Consider the following 12,063-nt stretch of genomic DNA (forward strand, 5'->3'; position numbering starts at 1 on the left):
TAACAAGCGATGAGTTGATTTCAAACAACACAATTGACTCAACCTGAAAAATGACCCAGGCTATTTGTCCTACTCCCTCCTGGCCGGGAAAGGCACATCATCCTGGCCACTGGGTAGGTACCCTGAGGTGCCTGGAGCTATGATACTTAAATATACAACCAGGCTAGTGATGCATGGTGTCCAATTTAGTTACCGGATGATTTATCAGAATTTTCTCCTAAAATCTAAGATCAACACTTGGAAAATGCGATAAGGACATGGCTTCTAAGATGTTACTTGACGTTAAAACTACACTAAGTGTTGGGATGCCCCTTTTAATAAAGGTGTTTGGGCCGACACAGTTGCCACCCCAAACAGAGCACAGCTGCCTCACAGCAAGAAGTTCCCCTGTTCAAGCCCTGGCTGGGTCAGGAGGCCTCTCTGTTTGGGGTGTACATGTTCTCCTTCAGTCAGCATGGAATTACTCTGGGCACTGCGTTACTTGGTTTCCTTAAACAGTCCAAAAACAACAGACACTTTGATCTATACACACACACAAACCGAGGGAAGGGCAATTTGACATCTCCAATTCACGTAACCTGCATTTCTGACTTTGCCAAAAAACAGTTCTCGCCATGAATATAGCCTTAGATTAAAAATAAATGAACATACTTATCTATTCCAGTTTCTCCAATCAAAACAAATATTAATGCTATACCTTACAGACCATGTCAAATAATTTTGTTTCCATCTATGTTGCAACAGTTTTGCAAAGGACTTTTTCTGTGCTGAAATGACTGTGACCCTGTGAACAAATCATTGATGGGTTTGGGTGATGAGTGTTTTGCTCAGAGCCTGTAATCCATAACAAAGGTGTTCAGCTGGGTTCAGGTCCGAGATTTATGCAGACCAGTCGAGTTCTCTCACACCATTTCAAATATTAAGCAATAAGCATGTACTTATATCGATAAGTGCTTATTTTGACACCAGCCCAACACTAGGGCTCATTGTGGCTAAACAGAGGAGCAGGACCAAACAGGCCCAGCCCAAGGAACTGCTTGAGGAAGCTGGTGACTGTGTTGTGGTCACATGTTTCCCAGTGGCACGGCAAAAAGACAGCACGGCTTGGCTCGTTGGTCTAGGGGTATGATTCTCGCTTTGGGTGCGAGAGGTCCCGGGTTCAAATCCCGGACGAGCCCTTGTTTAGCCTTGCTTCTTGATGCTGCTACACTGTGGAACATTCATGTCAGTCTTGGCAGAGACCGGAGCTGGTCCGTGGCTGTTCCGTGGCCGGTTAGCTCAGTTGGTTAGAGCGTGGTGCTAATAACGCGAAGGTCGCGGGTTCGATCCCAGTACGGGCCAAGGTTTCTCTTTGCCTCCTTTTGCCGACTGCTATATTGCTGTGATTTGTGATGAAAATTCCTGCCGGGAGCATCTTTGTGGCCGAAATAGCTCAGTTGGGAGAGCGTTAGACTGAAGATCTAAAGGTCCCTGGTTCGATCCCGGGTTTCGGCATTGATGGCAGCCTTTTGAGAGTTTGTATGACTGAAGCTCCCTATCCGAGTGTCCTTTTCTCCGTGACCCAGTGGGTCAGACGCTAATTCAAAGAGTGGTTCCATGGTGTAATGGTTAGCACTCTGGACTCTGAATCCAGCGATCCGAGTTCAAATCTCGGTGGGACCTGTAAGAGTTTTTGGGTATCCAAGGGAACAGCGTTTGTTACCCCAAAACAACCCCCCTGCCCTTTAAGCCTTTTTACCAGAGCACTCAGGCTCTAGACAAAAATGAGTTAGTTCAAGCAACATTGAGCACTTTTTCTGATCACCCTGGCGGTGGGCCAACAACTCACAAGTCGCAAAATTTCAGCAAACACAAGGACATTACAATGAAGCAAATTAAACATGTACGAAAACATAGAATAAATGAAAAATGCATTGACGTTTAGGACAAAGGAAACACACAGCTCATGTGTACAGGCCAAAGGAAACACACAGCTCTTGTGTACAATCTGACAATGAAATGCATTAAAAAAACTTACCAGAAATGACACGAAGACAAATGAACATTGAAAGAAAATGATTCCAATTTTAAATGGCAACAAAATGCTCTTGGAGTGTTAAGCTCCTGCTCCATGTTGCTTTGTGAAATAACATCCGTATCGGAGACGTTCATGTGTGGACCCAACGTGAAGCTTCACGCTTCCGGTCTGTGACATCAGAGCAATTAACAACAAACCACAATCACATGGAGAATGCGGGCATCGATCCCGCTACCTCTCGCATGCTAAGCGAGCGCTCTACCATTTGAGCTAATTCCCCTACCTCTGTCTTGTGAATGCTTTGGCTTGTTGGAAGCTGGCTGCTATGTGGTGGGAAAATGTTTGCCAGGGGGGCGGGGTGGCACGCTTTGAGTGGCTCGTTGGTCTAGTGGTATGATTCTCGCTTAGGGTGCGAGAGGTCCCGGGTTCTAATCCCAGACGAGCCCCTCTTTAGGCTCGTCCCTCGGAGCTTTAACCCACAACGCCGCTGTGTATGGCAATATTGGCAGGAAAGGAATGTCAACGAGAAACCCGCAAAGGACGTCAGGGACTCTCAGCGACACCTCCGCCTTTGGTCTTGTCAGGTCGAAACCGTGTCCGAGGTCGTCTTCAGTTTGTTAACCCCTAGACGATCCCCCTACCCTTTAAGCTTTCTACCGGAGGGCTTGCTGTTTTAACAAGCGATGAGTTGATTTCAAACAACACAATTGACTCAACCTGAAAAATTACCCAGGCTATTTGTCCTACTCCCTCCTGGCCGGGAAAGGCACATCATCCTGGCCACTGGGTAGGTACCCTGAGGTGCCTGGAGCTATGATACTTAAATATACAACCAGGCTAGTGATGCATGGTGTCCAATTTAGTTACCGGATGATTTATCAGAATTTTCTCCTAAAATCTAAGATCAACACTTGGAAAATGCGATAAGGACATGGCTTCTAAGATGTTACTTGACGTTAAAACTACACTAAGTGTTGGGATGCCCCTTTTAATAAAGGTGTTTGGGCCGACACAGTTGCCACCCCAAACAGAGCACAGCTGCCTCACAGCAAGAAGTTCCCCTGTTCAAGCCCTGGCTGGGTCAGGAGGCCTCTCTGTTTGGGGTGTACATGTTCTCCTTCAGTCAGCATGGAATTACTCTGGGCACTGCGTTACTTGGTTTCCTTAAACAGTCCAAAAACAACAGACACTTTGATCTATACACACACACAAACCGAGGGAAGGGCAATTTGACATCTCCAATTCACGTAACCTGCATTTCTGACTTTGCCAAAAACCAGTTCTCGCCATGAATATAGCCTTAGATTAAAAATAAATGAACATATTTATCTATTCCAGTTTCTCCAATCAAAACAAATATTAATGCTATACCTTACAGACCATGTCAAATAATTTTGTTTCCATCTATGTTGCAACAGTTTTGCAAAGGACTTTTTCTGTGCTGAAATGACTGTGACCCTGTGAACAAATCATTGATGGGTTTGGGTGATGAGTGTTTTGCTCAGAGCCTGTAATCCATAACAAAGGTGTTCAGCTGGGTTCAGGTCCGAGATTTATGCAGACCAGTCGAGTTCTCTCACACCATTTCAAATATTAAGCAATAAGCATGTACTTATATCGATAAGTGCTTATTTTGACACCAGCCCAACACTAGGGCTCATTGTGGCTAAACAGAGGAGCAGGACCAAACAGGCCCAGCCCAAGGAACTGCTTGAGGAAGCTGGTGACTGTGTTGTGGTCACATGTTTCCCAGTGGCACGGCAAAAAGACAGCACGGCTTGGCTCGTTGGTCTAGGGGTATGATTCTCGCTTTGGGTGCGAGAGGTCCCGGGTTCAAATCCCGGACGAGCCCTTGTTTAGCCTTGCTTCTTGATGCTGCTACACTGTGGAACATTCATGTCAGTCTTGGCAGAGACCGGAGCTGGTCCGTGGCTGTTCCGTGGCCGGTTAGCTCAGTTGGTTAGAGCGTGGTGCTAATAACGCCAAGGTCGCGGGTTCGATCCCCGTACGGGCCAAGGTTTCTCTTTGCCTCCTTTTGCCGACTGCTATATTGCTGTGATTTGTGATGAAAATTCCTGCCGGGAGCATCTTTGTGGCCGAAATAGCTCAGTTGGGAGAGCGTTAGACTGAAGATCTAAAGGTCCCTGGTTCGATCCCGGGTTTCGGCATTGATGGCAGCCTTTTGAGAGTTTGTATGACTGAAGCTCCCTATCCGAGTGTCCTTTTCTCCGTGACCCAGTGGGTCAGACGCTAATTCAAAGAGTGGTTCCATGGTGTAATGGTTAGCACTCTGGTTTCTGAATCCAGCGATCCGAGTTCAAATCTCGGTGGGACCTGTAAGAGTTTTTGGGTATCCAAGGGAACAGCGTTTGTTACCCCAAAACAACCCCCCTGCCCTTTAAGCCTTTTTACCAGAGCACTCAGGCTCTAGACAAAAATGAGTTAGTTCAAGCAACATTGAGCACTTTTTCTGATCACCCTGGCGGTGGGCCAACAACTCACAAGTCGCAAAATTTCAGCAAACACAAGGACATTACAATGAAGCAAATGAAACATGTACGAAAACATAGAATAAATGAAAAATGCATTGACGTTTAGGACAAAGGAAACACACAGCTCATGTGTACAGGCCAAAGGAAACACACAGCTCTTGTGTACAATCTGACAATGAAATGCATTAAAAAGACTTACCAGAAATGACACGAAGACAAATGAACATTGAAAGAAAATGATTCCAATTTTAAATGGCAACAAAATGCTCTTGGAGTGTTAAGCTCCTGCTCCATGTTGCTTTGTGAAATAACATCCGTATCGGAGACGTTCATGTGTGGACCCAACGTGAAGCTTCACGCTTCCGGTCTGTGACATCAGAGCAATTAACAACAAACCACAATCACGTGGAGAATGCGGGCATCGATCCCGCTACCTCTCGCATGCTAAGCGAGCGCTCTACCATTTGAGCTAATTCCCCTACCTCTGTCTTGTGAATGCTTTGGCTTGTTGGAAGCTGGCTGCTATGTGGTGGGAAAATGTTTGCCAGGGGGGCGGGGTGGCACGCTTTGAGTGGCTCGTTGGTCTAGGGGTATGATTCTCGCTTAGGGTGCGAGAGGTGATCTATACACACACACAAACCGAGGGAAGGGCAATTTGACATCTTGTGTACAATCTGACAATGAAATGCATTAAAAAGACTTACCAGAAATGACACGAAGACAAATGAACATTGAAAGAAAATTATTCCAATTTTAAATGGCAACAAAATGCTCTTGGAGTGTTAAGCTCCTGCTCCATGTTGCTTTGTGAAATAACATCCGTATCGGAGACGTTCATGTGTGGAACCAACGTGAAGCTTCACGCTTCCGGTCTGTGACATCAGAGCAATTAACAACAAACCACAATCACGTGGAGAATGCGGGCATCGATCCCGCTACCTCTCGCATGCTAAGCGAGCGCTCTACCATTTGAGCTAATTCCCCTACCTCTGTCTTGTGAATGCTTTGGCTTGTTGGAAGCTGGCTGCTATGTGGTGGGAAAATGTTTGCCAGGGGGGCGGGGTGGCACGCTTTGAGTGGCTCGTTGGTCTAGGGGTATGATTCTCGCTTAGGGTGCGAGAGGTCCCGGGTTCAAATCCCGGACGAGCCCCTCTTTAGACTCGTCCCTCGGAGCTTTAACCCACAACGCCGCTGTGTATGGCAATATTGGCAGGAAAGGAATGTCAACGAGAAACCCGCAAAGGACGTCAGGGACTCTCAGCGACACCTGCGCCTTTGGTCTTGTCAGGTCGAAACCGTGTCCGAGGTCGTCTTCAGTTTGTTAACCCCTAGACGATCCCCCTACCCTTTAAGCTTTCTACCGGAGGGCTTGCTGTTTTAACAAGCGATGAGTTGATTTCAAACAACACAATTGACTCAACCTGAAAAATGACCCAGGCTATTTGTCCTACTCCCTCCTGGCTGGGAAAGGCACATCATCCTGGCCACTGGGTAGGTACCCTGAGGTGCCTGGAGCTATGATACTTAAATATACAACCAGGCTAGTGATGCATGGTGTCCAATTTAGTTACCGGATGATTTATCAGAATTTTCTCCTAAAATCTAAGATCAACACTTGGAAAATGCGATAAGGACATGGCTTCTAAGATGTTACTTGACGTTAAAACTACACTAAGTGTTGGGATGCCCCTTTTAATAAAGGTGTTTGGGCCGACACAGTTGCCACCCCAAACAGAGCACAGCTGCCTCACAGCAAGAAGTTCCCCTGTTCAAGCCCTGGCTGGGTCAGGAGGCCTCTCTGTTTGGGGTGTACATGTTCTCCTTCAGTCAGCATGGAATTACTCTGGGCACTGCGTTACTTGGTTTCCTTAAACAGTCCAAAAACAACAGACACTTTGATCTATACACACACACAAACCGAGGGAAGGGCAATTTGACATCTCCAATTCACGTAACCTACATTTCTGACTTTGCCAAAAACCAGTTCTCGCCATGAATATAGCCTTAGATTAAAAATAAATGAACATATTTATCTTTTCCAGTTTCTCCAATCAAAACAAATATTAATGCTATACCTTACAGACCATGTCAAATAATTTTGTTTCCATCTATGTTGCAACAGTTTTGCAAAGGACTTTTTCTGTGCTGAAATGACTGTGACCCTGTGAACAAATCATTGATGGGTTTGGGTGATGAGTGTTTTGCTCAGAGCCTGTAATCCATAACAAAGGTGTTCAGCTGGGTTCAGGTCCGAGATTTATGCAGACCAGTCGAGTTCTCTCACACCATTTCAAATATTAAGCAATAAGCATGTACTTATATCGATAAGTGCTTATTTTGACACCAGCCCAACACTAGGGCTCATTGTGGCTAAACAGAGGAGCAGGACCAAACAGGCCCAGCCCAAGGAACTGCTTGAGGAAGCTGGTGACTGTGTTGTGGTCACATGTTTCCCAGTGGCACGGCAAAAAGACAGCACGGCTTGGCTCGTTGGTCTAGGGGTATGATTCTCGCTTTGGGTGCGAGAGGTCCCGGGTTCAAATCCCGGACGAGCCCTTGTTTAGCCTTGCTTCTTGATGCTGCTACACTGTGGAACATTCATGTTAGTCTTGGCAGAGACCGGAGCTGGTCCGTGGCCGTTCCGTGGCCGGTTAGCTCAGTTGGTTAGAGCGTGGTGCTAATAACGCCAAGGTCGCGGGTTCGATCCCCGTACGGGCCAAGGTTTCTCTTTGCCTCCTTTTGCCGACTGCTATATTGCTGTGATTTGTGATGAAAATTCCTGCCGGGAGCATCTTTGTGGCCGAAATAGCTCAGTTGGGAGAGCGTAAGACTGAAGATCTAAAGGTCCCTGGTTCGATCCCTGGTTTCGGCATTGATGGCAGCCTTTTGAGAGTTTGTATGACTGAAGCTCCCTATCCGAGTGTCCTTTTCTCCGTGACCCAGTGGGTCAGACGCTAATTCAAAGAGTGGTTCCATGGTGTAATGGTTAGCACTCTGGTCTCTGAATCCAGCGATCTGAGTTCAAATCTCGGTGGGACCTGTAAGAGTTTTTGGGTATCCAAGGGAACAGCGTTTGTTACCCCAAAACAACCCCCCTGCCCTTTAAGCCTTTTTACCAGAGCACTCAGGCTCTAGACAAAAATGAGTTAGTTCAAGCAACATTGAGCACTTTTTCTGATCACCCTGGCGGTGGGCCAACAACTCACAAGTCGCAAAATTTCAGCAAACACAAGGACATTACAATGAAGCAAATTAAACATGTACGAAAACATAGAATAAATGAAAAATGCATTGACGTTTAGGACAAAGGAAACACACAGCTCATGTGTACAGGCCAAAGGAAACACACAGCTCTTGTGTACAATCTGACAATGAAATGCATTAAAAAGACTTACCAGAAATGACACGAAGACAAATGAACATTGAAAGAAAATGATTCCAATTTTAAATGGCAACAAAATGCTCTTGGAGTGTTAAGCTCCTGCTCCATGTTGCTTTGTGAAATAACATCCGTATCGGAGACGTTCATGTGTGGAACCAACGTGAAGCTTCACGCTTCCGGTCTGTGACATCAGAGCAATTAACAACAAACCTCAATCACGTGGAGAATGCTGGCATCGATCCCGCTACCTCTCGCATGCTAAGCGAGCGCTCTACCATTTGAGCTAATTCCCCTACCTCTGTCTTGTGAATGCTTTGGCTTGTTGGAAGCTGGCTGCTATGTGGTGGGAAAATGTTTGCCAGGGGGGCGGGGTGGCACGCTTTGAGTGGCTCGTTGGTCTAGGGGTATGATTCTCGCTTAGGGTGCGAGAGGTCCCGGGTTCAAATCCCGGACGAGCCCCTCTTTAGACTCGTCCCTCGGAGCTTTAACCCACAACGCCGCTGTGTATGGCAATATTGGCAGGAAAGGAATGTCAACGAGAAACCCGCAAAGGACGTCAGGGACTATCAGCGACACCTCCGCCTTTGGTCTTGTCAGGTCGAAACCGTGTCCGAGGTCGTCTTCAGTTTGTTAACCCCTAGACGATCCCCCTACCCTTTAAGCTTTCTACCGGAGGGCTTGCTGTTTTAACAAGCGATGAGTTGATTTCAAACAACACAATTGACCCAACCTGAAAAATGACCCAGGCTATTTGTCCTACTCCCTCCTGGCCGGGAAAGGCACATCATCCTGGCCACTGGGTAGGTACCCTGAGGTGCCTGGAGCTATGATACTTAAATATACAACCAGGCTAGTGATGCATGGTGTCCAATTTAGTTACCGGATGATTTATCAGAATTTTCTCCTAAAATCTAAGATCAACAATTGGAAAATGCGATAAGGACATGGCTTCTAAGATGTTACTTGACGTTAAAACTACACTAAGTGTTGGGATGCCCCTTTTAATAAAGGTGTTTGGGCCGACACAGTTGCCACCCCAAACAGAGCACAGCTGCCTCACAGCAAGAAGTTCCCCTGTTCAAGCCCTGGCTGGGTCAGGAGGCCTCTCTGTTTGGGGTGTACATGTTCTCCTTCAGTCAGCATGGAATTACTCTGGGCACTGCGTTACTTGGTTTCCTTAAACAGTCCAAAAACAACAGACACTTTGATCTATACACACACACAAACCGAGGGAAGGGCAATTTGACATCTCCAATTCACGTAACCTGCATTTCTGACTTTGCCAAAAACCAGTTCTCGCCATGAATATAGCCTTAGATTAAAAATAAATGAACATATTTATCTATTCCAGTTTCTCCAATCAAAACAAATATTAATGCTATACCTTACAGACCATGTCAAATAATTTTGTTTCCATCTATGTTGCAACAGTTTTGCAAAGGACTTTTTCTGTGCTGAAATGACTGTGACCCTGTGAACAAATCATTGATGGGTTTGGGTGATGAGTGTTTTGCTCAGAGCCTGTAATCCATAACAAAGGTGTTCAGCTGGGTTCAGGTCCGAGATTTATGCAGACCAGTCGAGTTCTCTCACACCATTTCAAATATTAAGCAATAAGCATGTACTTATATCGATAAGTGCTTATTTTGACACCAGCCCAACACTAGGGCTCATTGTGGCTAAACAGAGGAGCAGGACCAAACAGGCCCAGCCCAAGGAACTGCTTGAGGAAGCTGGTGACTGTGTTGTGGTCACATGTTTCCCAGTGGCACGGCAAAAAGACAGCACGGCTTGGCTCGTTGGTCTAGGGGTATGATTCTCGCTTTGGGTGCGAGAGGTCCCGGGTTCAAATCCCGGACGAGCCCTTGTTTAGCCTTGCTTCTTGATGCTGCTACACTGTGGAACATTCATGTCAGTCTTGGCAGAGACCGGAGCTGGTCCGTGGCTGTTCCGTGGCCGGTTAGCTCAGTTGGTTAGAGCGTGGTGCTAATAACGCGAAGGTCGCGGGTTCGATCCCAGTACGGGCCAAGGTTTCTCTTTGCCTCCTTTTGCCGACTGCTATATTGCTGTCATTTGTGATGAAAATTCCTGCCGGGAGCATCTTTGTGGCCGAAATAGCTCAGTTGGGAGAGCGTTAGACTGAAGATCTAAAGGTCCCTGGTTCGATCCCTGGTTTCGGCATTGATGGCAGCCTTTTGAGAGTTTGTATGACTGAAGCTCCCTATCCGAGTGTCCTTTTCTCCGTGACCCAGTGGGTCAGACGCTAATTCAAAGAGTGGTTCCATGGTGTAATGGTTAGCACTCTGGTCTCTGAATCCAGCGATCCGAGTTCAAATCTCGGTGGGACCTGTAAGAGTTTTTGGGTATCCAAAGGAACAGCGTTTGTTACCCCAAAACAACCCCCCTGCCCTTTAAGCCTTTTTACCAGAGCACTCAGGCTCTAGACAAAAATTAGTTAGTTCAAGCAACATTGAGCACTTTTTCTGATCACCCTGGCGGTGGGCCAACAACTCACAAGTCGCAAAATTTCAGCAAACACAAGGACATTACAATGAAGCAAATTAAACATGTACGAAAACATAGAATAAATGAAAAATGCATTGACGTTTAGGACAAAGGAAACACACAGCTCATGTGTACAGGCCAAAGGAAACACACAGCTCTTGTGTACAATCTGACAATGAAATGCATTAAAAAGACTTACCAGAAATGACACGAAGACAAATGAACATTGAAAGAAAATTATTCCAATTTTAAATGGCAACAAAATGCTCTTGGAGTGTTAAGCTCCTGCTCCATGTTGCTTTGTGAAATAACATCCGTATCGGAGACGTTCATGTGTGGAACCAACGTGAAGCTTCACGCTTCCGGTCTGTGACATCAGAGCAATTAACAACAAACCACAATCACGTGGAGAATGCGGGCATCGATCCCGTTACCTCTCGCATGCTAAGCGAGCGCTCTACCATTTGAGCTAATTCCCCTACCTCTGTCTTGTGAATGCTTTGGCTTGTTGGAAGCTGGCTGCTATGTGGTGGGAAAATGTTTGCCAGGGGGGCGGGGTGGCACGCTTTGAGTGGCTCGTTGGTCTAGGGGTATGATTCTCGCTTAGGGTGCGAGAGGTGATCTATACACACACACAAACCGAGGGAAGGGCAATTTGACATCTTGTGTACAATCTGACAATGAAATGCATTAAAAAGACTTACCAGAAATGACACGAAGACAAATGAACATTGAAAGAAAATGATTCCAATTTTAAATGGCAACAAAATGCTCTTGGAGTGTTAAGCTCCTGCTCCATGTTGCTTTGTGAAATAACATCCGTATCGGAGACGTTCATGTGTGGAACCAACGTGAAGCTTCACGCTTCCGGTCTGTGACATCAGAGCAATTAACAACAAACCACAATCACGTGGAGAATGCGGGCATCGATCCCGCTACCTCTCGCATGCTAAGCGAGCGCTCTACCATTTGAGCTAATTCCCCTACCTCTGTCTTGTGAATGCTTTGGCTTGTTGGAAGCTGGCTGCTATGTGGTGGGAAAATGTTTGCCAGGGGGGCGGGGTGGCACGCTTTGAGTGGCTCGTTGGTCTAGGGGTATGATTCTCGCTTAGGGTGCGAGAGGTCCCGGGTTCAAATCCCGGACGAGCCCCTCTTTAGACTCGTCCCTCGGAGCTTTAACCCACAACGCCGCTGTGTATGGCAATATTGGCAGGAAAGGAATGTCAACGAGAAACCCGCAAAGGACGTCAGGGACTATCAGCGACACCTCCGCCTTTGGTCTTGTCAGGTCGAAACCGTGTCCGAGGTCGTCTTCACTTTGTTAACCCCTAGACGATCCCCCTACCCTTTAAGCTTTCTACCGGAGGGCTTGCTGTTTTAACAAGCGATGAGTTGATTTCAAACAACACAATTGACCCAACCTGAAAAATGACCCAGGCTATTTGTCCTACTCCCTCCTGGCCGGGAAAGGCACATCATCCTGGCCACTGGGTAGGTACCCTGAGGTGCCTGGAGCTATGATACTTAAATATACAACCAGGCTAGTGATGCATGGTGTCCAATTTAGTTACCGGATGATTTATCAGAATTTTCTCCTAAAATCTAAGATCAACACTTGGAAAATGCGATAAGGACATGGCTTCTAAGATGTTACTTGACGTTAAAAC

At 46.5% G+C, this 12,063-nt stretch overlaps 20 non-coding genes across 20 annotated transcripts; 16 read left to right on the top strand and 4 right to left on the bottom strand.

Annotated features, from left to right (window-relative positions):
- Positions 1-1,106: 1,106 nt before the first annotated feature.
- Positions 1,107-1,178, top strand: trnap-ugg (transfer RNA proline (anticodon UGG)). Its single transcript has one exon. It is a non-coding gene; the product is annotated as a tRNA-Pro (tRNA).
- A 243-nt stretch (positions 1,179-1,421) lies between these two features.
- trnaf-gaa (transfer RNA phenylalanine (anticodon GAA)) lies at positions 1,422-1,494 on the top strand. Its single transcript has one exon. It is a non-coding gene; the product is annotated as a tRNA-Phe (tRNA).
- Positions 1,495-1,590: 96 nt separating this feature from the next.
- trnaq-cug (transfer RNA glutamine (anticodon CUG)) lies at positions 1,591-1,662 on the top strand. Its single transcript has one exon. It is a non-coding gene; the product is annotated as a tRNA-Gln (tRNA).
- Positions 1,663-2,224: 562 nt separating this feature from the next.
- trnaa-agc (transfer RNA alanine (anticodon AGC)) lies at positions 2,225-2,297 on the bottom strand. Its single transcript has one exon. It is a non-coding gene; the product is annotated as a tRNA-Ala (tRNA).
- Positions 2,298-3,797: 1,500 nt separating this feature from the next.
- On the top strand, positions 3,798-3,869 carry trnap-ugg (transfer RNA proline (anticodon UGG)). The gene has a single exon. It is a non-coding gene; the product is annotated as a tRNA-Pro (tRNA).
- Positions 3,870-3,958: 89 nt separating this feature from the next.
- trnai-aau (transfer RNA isoleucine (anticodon AAU)) lies at positions 3,959-4,032 on the top strand. Its single transcript has one exon. It is a non-coding gene; the product is annotated as a tRNA-Ile (tRNA).
- An 80-nt stretch (positions 4,033-4,112) lies between these two features.
- trnaf-gaa (transfer RNA phenylalanine (anticodon GAA)) lies at positions 4,113-4,185 on the top strand. Its single transcript has one exon. It is a non-coding gene; the product is annotated as a tRNA-Phe (tRNA).
- Positions 4,186-4,281: 96 nt separating this feature from the next.
- trnaq-cug (transfer RNA glutamine (anticodon CUG)) lies at positions 4,282-4,353 on the top strand. Its single transcript has one exon. It is a non-coding gene; the product is annotated as a tRNA-Gln (tRNA).
- A 562-nt stretch (positions 4,354-4,915) lies between these two features.
- Positions 4,916-4,988, bottom strand: trnaa-agc (transfer RNA alanine (anticodon AGC)). Its single transcript has one exon. It is a non-coding gene; the product is annotated as a tRNA-Ala (tRNA).
- A 432-nt stretch (positions 4,989-5,420) lies between these two features.
- trnaa-agc (transfer RNA alanine (anticodon AGC)) lies at positions 5,421-5,493 on the bottom strand. Its single transcript has one exon. It is a non-coding gene; the product is annotated as a tRNA-Ala (tRNA).
- A 94-nt stretch (positions 5,494-5,587) lies between these two features.
- On the top strand, positions 5,588-5,659 carry trnap-agg (transfer RNA proline (anticodon AGG)). Its single transcript has one exon. It is a non-coding gene; the product is annotated as a tRNA-Pro (tRNA).
- Positions 5,660-6,993: 1,334 nt separating this feature from the next.
- Positions 6,994-7,065, top strand: trnap-ugg (transfer RNA proline (anticodon UGG)). Its single transcript has one exon. It is a non-coding gene; the product is annotated as a tRNA-Pro (tRNA).
- An 89-nt stretch (positions 7,066-7,154) lies between these two features.
- On the top strand, positions 7,155-7,228 carry trnai-aau (transfer RNA isoleucine (anticodon AAU)). Its single transcript has one exon. It is a non-coding gene; the product is annotated as a tRNA-Ile (tRNA).
- Positions 7,229-7,477: 249 nt separating this feature from the next.
- On the top strand, positions 7,478-7,549 carry trnaq-cug (transfer RNA glutamine (anticodon CUG)). The gene has a single exon. It is a non-coding gene; the product is annotated as a tRNA-Gln (tRNA).
- Positions 7,550-8,278: 729 nt separating this feature from the next.
- On the top strand, positions 8,279-8,350 carry trnap-agg (transfer RNA proline (anticodon AGG)). Its single transcript has one exon. It is a non-coding gene; the product is annotated as a tRNA-Pro (tRNA).
- Positions 8,351-9,684: 1,334 nt separating this feature from the next.
- Positions 9,685-9,756, top strand: trnap-ugg (transfer RNA proline (anticodon UGG)). Its single transcript has one exon. It is a non-coding gene; the product is annotated as a tRNA-Pro (tRNA).
- Positions 9,757-9,999: 243 nt separating this feature from the next.
- On the top strand, positions 10,000-10,072 carry trnaf-gaa (transfer RNA phenylalanine (anticodon GAA)). The gene has a single exon. It is a non-coding gene; the product is annotated as a tRNA-Phe (tRNA).
- A 96-nt stretch (positions 10,073-10,168) lies between these two features.
- Positions 10,169-10,240, top strand: trnaq-cug (transfer RNA glutamine (anticodon CUG)). The gene has a single exon. It is a non-coding gene; the product is annotated as a tRNA-Gln (tRNA).
- Positions 10,241-11,307: 1,067 nt separating this feature from the next.
- Positions 11,308-11,380, bottom strand: trnaa-agc (transfer RNA alanine (anticodon AGC)). Its single transcript has one exon. It is a non-coding gene; the product is annotated as a tRNA-Ala (tRNA).
- Positions 11,381-11,474: 94 nt separating this feature from the next.
- On the top strand, positions 11,475-11,546 carry trnap-agg (transfer RNA proline (anticodon AGG)). Its single transcript has one exon. It is a non-coding gene; the product is annotated as a tRNA-Pro (tRNA).
- Positions 11,547-12,063: the final 517 nt, after the last annotated feature.

The sequence above is a fragment of the Misgurnus anguillicaudatus genome, chromosome 20 (assembly GCF_027580225.2).
Source record: "Misgurnus anguillicaudatus chromosome 20, ASM2758022v2, whole genome shotgun sequence".
Classification (NCBI taxonomy): domain Eukaryota; kingdom Metazoa; phylum Chordata; class Actinopteri; order Cypriniformes; family Cobitidae; genus Misgurnus; species Misgurnus anguillicaudatus.